Raw genomic sequence first — 7537 nt, 5'->3', positions numbered from 1 at the left:
CAGCACAATTGCTCACCACCCAAAGCTGATGTTCAGCAAGTTTCCGAGCTGCATCCCTTCCTGGCCAACCCCCGTCATATACAGAGCATGATGTCATATGGTATGGAATATCCCATTGGCCAGTTTGGGTCAGCTGTCCCGGCTGTGTCCCCTCCCCCTGTCCCTTCTTGTATGCCCACCGCCTTCTCACTGGCAGGGCAGTATGAGAAGCTGAAAAGTCCTTGACTGCTTGGCAACAACTAACATCATCAGTGTGTTATCAACATTATCCTCATCCTAAATCCAAAACACAGCACTATACCCACTGCTAGGAAGAAAATTAACTCTATCCCAGCTGGAAGCAGGACAACAGGACACCACTCACTGGCTTGAAGCACACAGAACAGACACAAACTTAGACCTTTTCAGAAAATTCTATGCACACAGCAATCTCCATGTATCATATTGACCTCCATCCCTCAAGTACAACTGGATGTTATATCCATGTCTACTCACTCCAACTCCACCCACTGAGGAATTCAAAAATCTAAGTTAACTTCTAGTTACAAAATCTGGGTAATAAAGCTGACAATTGCTATCCATTGAGACTGAAATTTTCAAAAAATATTTTGATCAGAAGTGCTGTCTAAATATCTATCTTCAAGCAAGACATTTCCATTGCTTAAATAATTTTATTTTAGCAAATTTAGACTGAATCATGGGATGGATTTACCATGCAAGAAGTGATTTTACTGATCCAGATGAAGAGCCACTGTAAGCTCTTGAAATAAGCTGAGCTCTTGAAAAGAAAAAAATTTTTAAAAAAATTAAAAACATTAAAAAAAAAAGCAAACAAATAACCCAAACAGAACAACAAAAACCCCAAAACACCACACCCACAGATCGCCTTGAGGAAAAGCCTTAGGTGGGATTAAAAAAAACACAATCAGTTGAAGGCCATTCCAGCTGTATTCAAATAGTATTATCTGAGTTTGCCTCACAAAAAAAACCAGTGTATTGCAACAAGCTGGAGCACTGAAAAAATTTTATCTAGAACATCTTGGGTTTTTAATGGAATCCACTGATCTAGCTTCTCCAAACCATCAGAATTTTTCAGAGTGTGCCATCTGAGACAGTATGCCACTACTAATGAAAAAAAAAAAAACCACCCCACATATAGCATTTAGGGTATCTGATGTTTTATCTTTGTAAGCAAGCTATTTATAAGACACAGCCTATTAAGTATGACCATAAGCTTTTCCTTTTCATTAAGCTTTTGAGCTTAACACAGAAATTTACTTGTCTGGAATTACACATGTACAGATAAAAAAAGCCATGCTTCTCAATATAGTAAAATGCAAAACGTATTTATTGCTGTGAATGTGCATTTAAAAATCAAAGTATTCATTCGAAGAACATGTCTTATAAGGCAAGAAGATTAAAAACTCTACAGTAGCTTCCATTCACAGCAGTTCTTCTGAACATGAACTTTGACAGGTTGGCAATCCTCTTTTCTTCCAGCAGTTCAGCACTCAGAATGCCATGGTGCACTGCAAGAACTAGAAGAGACAATAATAGGCAAGTCAGTGTTTGGAGATTTTGGAAGCGTGGCAAGTACCATTACACCAACCATCAGTGAGATTCCAAAGGAATGGCCTACTTACATCCTGACAGATGGAGGGACTCACAAGTTTAAATATTAGAAATAACTTCTCTAATAAATGAAAAGCATTCACAAAACTGTAAGAAGAGGTAAGTCAAGGCTGCTTCTGCTTTTGGGTTTTTAGCAACAAAACTGATTCCTCAATCTTATTTCATTAGTTAGAGCATATCCAAAAATTACTTAGTCAGCTGAACAGTTCACATTCTACCAGTAACTTCCACAATCTACTGTGGTGATCCAGCAATCACTTCCCATAGCAACAAAGTAGTTGCACCACTGACAAGCAGGACTATTCCTATACTATACAGTAAATAACCTGCAGTAGAATTGTTGATATTCACTGGTCTTCTAAAGATTTATGCTTTCAATATTAAGATGCAAATTGAATTGTATGTTAATACCAAGATAAATTATTTTTACAGATATTTTGACGATTTCAATGCAGTTGCATGCATTAAGTTAAACACAACATCAGGAATGATGACCATACCTTTATCTTAATCTTCCTTTCGTGAAACTGTGAAAGTTCAATGGAAGCTCTGATTTCTAATGCTTGTACTGCTGGTGATCAGCTTAACATGAATGAAACCACTCTGTAAAATTACAAAGTGCAAGACATGCAGATCAAATAAAGAGTTACTGCAGCTGAAAATAATACACCTCCATCACCGGTATCTACACCCCATTATAAATGGCCAAACAAAACTAGTATTAAAAGTTAAGAGTTTAGCTAATTTAAAATTCAAGTTTCTCATAATCACCAACAGGTTCAAAGTGATAGCAAGATTCCACTACAGTCCTAATATGTACAAGGATATATTCTACATGGAGATCATAATTCTGCAAGCTTCCAATCTGAATGCTGCAAGGGTAATTAAAAAAGAATCAGAAGTTTGTAATTGGTGTTATTTTTAATAATTAGTTTCAGAAATGACAGTGACCATGAATTCATTTTTTTTTAATCCAATTTAAAAAAAGAAACAAAAAACATTCAAGTAGCCTCATACTAAAAACACCTTTGGTATTTTTAGTCTGTCTACTATGGAACCAACAGATATATTGACTTACTATCTTGGAGCGGCATCCTTGACATCATCTGATGGGTGACAGAATTAGATTAGGCATAAAAGCCCAGTCTTCTCAAGTTTGCACCTCAGAAGACAAGGCAGTGGTGGTAACACTCAGTATCTTACAATAACGGGTTCTACTAATTCCAGACTGCATTAGATATCACTGCAGTTTTTCAGCATCTACTTCACCATCCTGTAGAACAAACGCACACATATGACAAGTGGACAATTCACATTTAACTTGCAAAAACCATCAGTGATTTTTAATGGATTATATTACCTGTAGCAATACCTGAAATGTTCTTATATCGTTAGTCACATAAGAGCAACTGGTCTAAACTGGAAACAGTATGCAGAATTCACTGCTTAAAGCATATCAATGGCAGTGAGCAGGTAAGCAGGTAATTAAACATCCACTAAACATATTCAAAACCAGTATCACAGTTATAGCATTTACTAATGTAGAATTTACATGGGAAGATAATCAGTCCCTCTAAGTCCCTCTAAGTAAGAAGGCCACTCACCTCTAACTGGACATCTTCCAATACATTGCTTCTGCAGATCCATGTTCTTGAGAAGGTGCATGTTGGCACCACAGAAGCCAGAACCATCTCGTAACCCGTGGGGCTGCACACATGACCTCTTAAAGAACATAAAATGTCAGATTTAGGACCTCATGCCAGAATACCTTGCAAAACACACATCAACCTTTCTGGAGACTCCAGTTCCTTGGGATGCTAACCTGGCAAGTTACATGTCTGCATTATGCTTTTCTAGTCAAGCTCCATATGTAGTACAGAACAAAGTCAATTGAAATCCTAGTCTCAAAAGTTTCACAATTGGCTTTTAAGGTTCTGTTATCTGCACACAAAATTAGAGCACTGACATGTACAATAAGGTACAGCAAACCTAAAGAAGAAACAGTATTTCAAGATGGCAGTGAGAATCGGAACATGAACTGCCAATATATTTCTATTTATTTTATCTTATTAAACAGCAACATGTCTATCAAGTCTGTAGTAAACGCTACTGTCAACAATAATTACAATTATTGTTGAACACAATATATTTTACCTGAAGAAGAATGATTATCACTGGGAACGTTATGCTAAAGTATTTCTACTGAAGAAAAAAGCACAAAACAAAACTTTACTGGAGTTGTTTTCACAGATGATTATACAGTTATATTGTTTATATTATCTCACCTGTCCAGCAATAGCACTGAAGTCAGCCAGCAGCAGAGTAAGCACCAGCATACGCAGAACATCCAGTGCACGCACCATGAGGCATATTTGGTACAGCTCCTGGCATTGGCTGTCCCATTGTCACTGGCATTCCAGGCATCTATAGCTGCAATGCCTTGGGAGGAAAAAAAAAAAAAAAATCAGTATATTCACCTTGATAGCCTGAAACACTTCAATTTTACAGTGATTAAGAAATACCTGTTATACTGTGTATTTCCAAAAATAAATCCATTTCAGACTCAGTCCTACAACTGGATTTATTGTTAAATGGCCTCCATTTAAAGGAGTTTTGAAAACACTTGGTGACTAAACAGAATAGCACAACTCCAGAAACAGTTCCACGTGCCTTTGACTGCATTACCAAGAACCTTTCTAAGAAAAAAAAATGAAGTTACTGTTATACTGTTAGGTTTTGTTTTGCTTTGGGGTTGTGGGGATGGAGGTGCTTTTGTTTTTAAACAGATACCTTATGGGCATTAGCAATATTGTTTGCAGGACACTGTAGTCATCATTTAGATACTCTAATAAAATTAATTAAAAAAAAAATAATGCAGTTCTGAACATTAAGTCCCAATCATCTACTTTTCCCTGCATTTGTAACTGGATCAGTCTTTCCTTCTCAGTGCTGAGCTGTTAAAGGTCACTTATCTATGCCAGGATTTCATAGAATTTTCTTTTTATGCAGGTACCACAACAGGTGGCAGGGGTTCCCTTCTTCAGGCTGGGCCATGTACAATTTGAAATGGCTTCAAGTATCTGAGAACTACAGTTTTATGAGAAGCTTATAGATTTTACTGTGCTGATATGTTGCCCTTACTTATAACAGCAAAGTAAAGCTTAATTTTTAACATGGGATGTTTTATCCAAACATTTGACTAAGAAAAATAAAATACAATCACACAGTGGAAGTTTTCCAGATACAATAATGCAAAGCTTGTCAGGCCACACGATCACCTGAGAGAAACAGAGTTACAGCAATCAATAAGAAAGTGACAGGACACAAAACACACAGCTTTGTAAAAATAAACACTACATGGAACTAGTTAGATCAGCAAGTCTTTGGGAAAACAGTAAAAGAGGCATCTAATTTTTTGTCCCAAGTAGCCAGTGTTAGTCCTTAGCACAGCTGCAAATGGCTCCTGCAGATCACATATAAAAAAGTATCTTTGTTATATTGCAGAAGGGTCTCAGATCCGTAGCCCTGAAAGAAGCAAAGCCCAATAAGCCATCACTGCCACTGGTATCATCTCTGCCAGTTTTGTAACAAGAATAATTTTCAGCTATACCACTACAAGGCAATTTCAAAGGAAGGTAAAAGATTTAAGATCCCAAAATACATCGTATCAATATTTAAAGATTTAATTTTAACTAACAATGACAGAGGAGAAGCACACAAAGGTCCAGTTTGCTTAAGCAATATGGAAGCTACCGAACACCAGTGTGATGAGAACTAAGCAACAAGCCTCTCTAGTGACTGTACTTACACTGAGTAGCTAAATTGTTTAGACAAGTATTTACTTTCATCTCTTACGGAGCAACCAAAACCACTTGAGCAGCTTTCCTTTTGCACAAGGACACATAATGCAAACAGCATCCAATTCTTATACATTTCTCTTTGTGCTGTAGTTGTTGTACTTTCACATTTTCTAACGACTACTACTAAAGTTTCCAGCTGTACTATCAGTCCATCCCGGAATGCTGTTTTTACAAAAGGTAGCATAGTGTCCATGGCCACTGCAAACCCCCCCCCCCGCCACTGGCCACGAGAAACACCAAATACAATGCAACTTTTTTTTGCATACGGGCAATAACCACCTCAAAATTGTGTTCCAGGATCTGGGCAGTACGCAATTAGAGACCCCGGTCCTCCAGGGGGGCCTCACTCCTCCTGCGTAAGGGCTTCCAACAGAAGTTCACCCGCTGGTTTATGCGGCACACGGCACCGGCTCTGCCCACCGGCCCTGGCCCAGGCCCACGGACGGCGTGGGCCGCTCGGCTGCAGTCCTTGTGCAACTGCCCGCCTCCCCTCAGACACCTCGACCTCCGCCTCGACTGCTCCGGCCCCGCCAGGTGAGCATCCCGGTTCCGCAGCTAGCGCCGGGAGGAAACCCTTTCCTCCGCTACCCTCCACCGCAGCCCAGCCTGCCAGCGTGCGCGGCAGACAGAGGCGGCCGGAACGCTCCCCGCCAGCCGCCCCCGAGCAAGCACGGAGGGCCGGGACGGACCGCTGCTCTGGGCCGCGCGGGCCTGGCCTCTACGGAACCGCACCGGAAGCGCGATCCCGCCGAGCCCGAAGGCAAGGCGCTGAAGGAGGGAGGGAGGGAGGGAGGGAGGGAAGGAGGGAGGGAGGGAAGGAGGGAGGGAGGGAGGGAAGGAGGGAAGCACCCTGCCCAGGCCGCGGGGCCCCGCCAGGCGGCGGCACCGACACTCACCGCTCCGGCAGCAGCACCGTCACCCCAGCAACAGCGCGCCGACCCCGGCCCTCCTATTGGCCAGCCGAAACCCCGCCCACTGCCTCGGCCCGCGAGCCCTGATCGGCCGTTCGGGGTGGGCGCGTGCGCAGCGCGGCTCGGCCGTTTCCGGTGCGCCGGGTTAGGCGGCTGCGTTGGCTCAGTGCCCCGCGGTGGTGGGTCTCTTTCCTCTGGGACAAGTAACCGCTAAGTGTAACTCCTGCAGGCGCTGGGGCGCCCGTGCTCTTCTTCCGTGTGCTTTAGCCTTTGCGTCTGAGCAGTCTCACGGCTGTACGCGTGGACTTTCACCGTGCGGGGAAGGGAGCTGGCACTGCGCAGCTTCTCTGCAGAGCCGCACAGTGAGGGAGGCCTTGTGCTCCAGCCCTGCCCCTGCCGCAGCCCCTGCTTATGAACCCTGTGACTGATTTCAGTCACATCTGAAAGGGAGAAAGGCCTCAAAAATCACTGAGCTTGTAAGGAGTGTAAGCATCCAGCTAGAGGAGAGCAAGGGAGTCAGGATATTTGCATCATCAACGGACAAGGACGAGCTCAGCCCTCATCAGTGCAACCTAGCAGTAGCCGGGATAACCAAGTAGCATTGATTTTTTGTTTTTCTTTATATATGTCAGACTGCCCTTTTAATGTCTGCAAACTCTTAGAACCTGTAAAGGATTGTGGTATAAATACACTGGGCCTGAATTACCACTGCTACATATACAGCTTGGGAAGCAAAGCAAACGTATCTACACACACTGCACCCAAGTAACTCCTGCAGGCTCCTGAGGCCTTAAAAGAAAGACTGGCATGCCATCCAAATAATGTGCTGAAGACAGAAGAAAGAGTGGGGGGAAAAAAGCAGTGAGACTTCCTTCAGAAATCTCTCAAAGGAAACTTGCACAAAGCAGTAATAAAAAAATAAGAGTGAAATAAAAGTGAAACCTGAAATAAGCAGAAGAGACAAGAATGAAATGAAAGTAAAAAATTATTCTGCAAAAGAAGCCTCCAACTGAAGGAAGCTCCACTGAGAGCAGAATGCTGTAGCACATCTCAGCATGACAAGCAGCTGAGGGCACGATTTGAATTACAGGAAATTTTAGGCTGGGAAGGGACCTCTGGAGATATCTTGCTTCC

The 7537-nt window shown here is 42.3% G+C and overlaps 1 long non-coding RNA gene across 2 annotated transcripts; it reads right to left on the bottom strand.

The window, feature by feature from the left end:
* Positions 1 to 1358: 1358 nt before the first annotated feature.
* Positions 1359 to 6432, bottom strand: LOC129208172 (uncharacterized). 2 transcript variants are annotated; one of them, XR_008577698.1, is made up of 6 exons: positions 6389 to 6432; positions 3918 to 4071; positions 3237 to 3354; positions 2711 to 2905; positions 2133 to 2235; positions 1359 to 1538 (listed from the first exon to the last, which is right to left on the bottom strand). It is a non-coding gene; the product is annotated as an uncharacterized LOC129208172 (long non-coding RNA). The 2 variants fall into 2 exon arrangements; XR_008577697.1 differs by lacking the exon at positions 6389 to 6432 and adding an exon at positions 5772 to 6284.
* Positions 6433 to 7537: the final 1105 nt, after the last annotated feature.

The sequence above is a fragment of the Grus americana genome, chromosome 6, assembly GCF_028858705.1.
Source record: "Grus americana isolate bGruAme1 chromosome 6, bGruAme1.mat, whole genome shotgun sequence".
NCBI classification, from domain to species: Eukaryota; Metazoa; Chordata; class Aves; order Gruiformes; family Gruidae; genus Grus; species Grus americana.
This window is presented reverse-complemented; position numbering and strand designations above follow the sequence as displayed.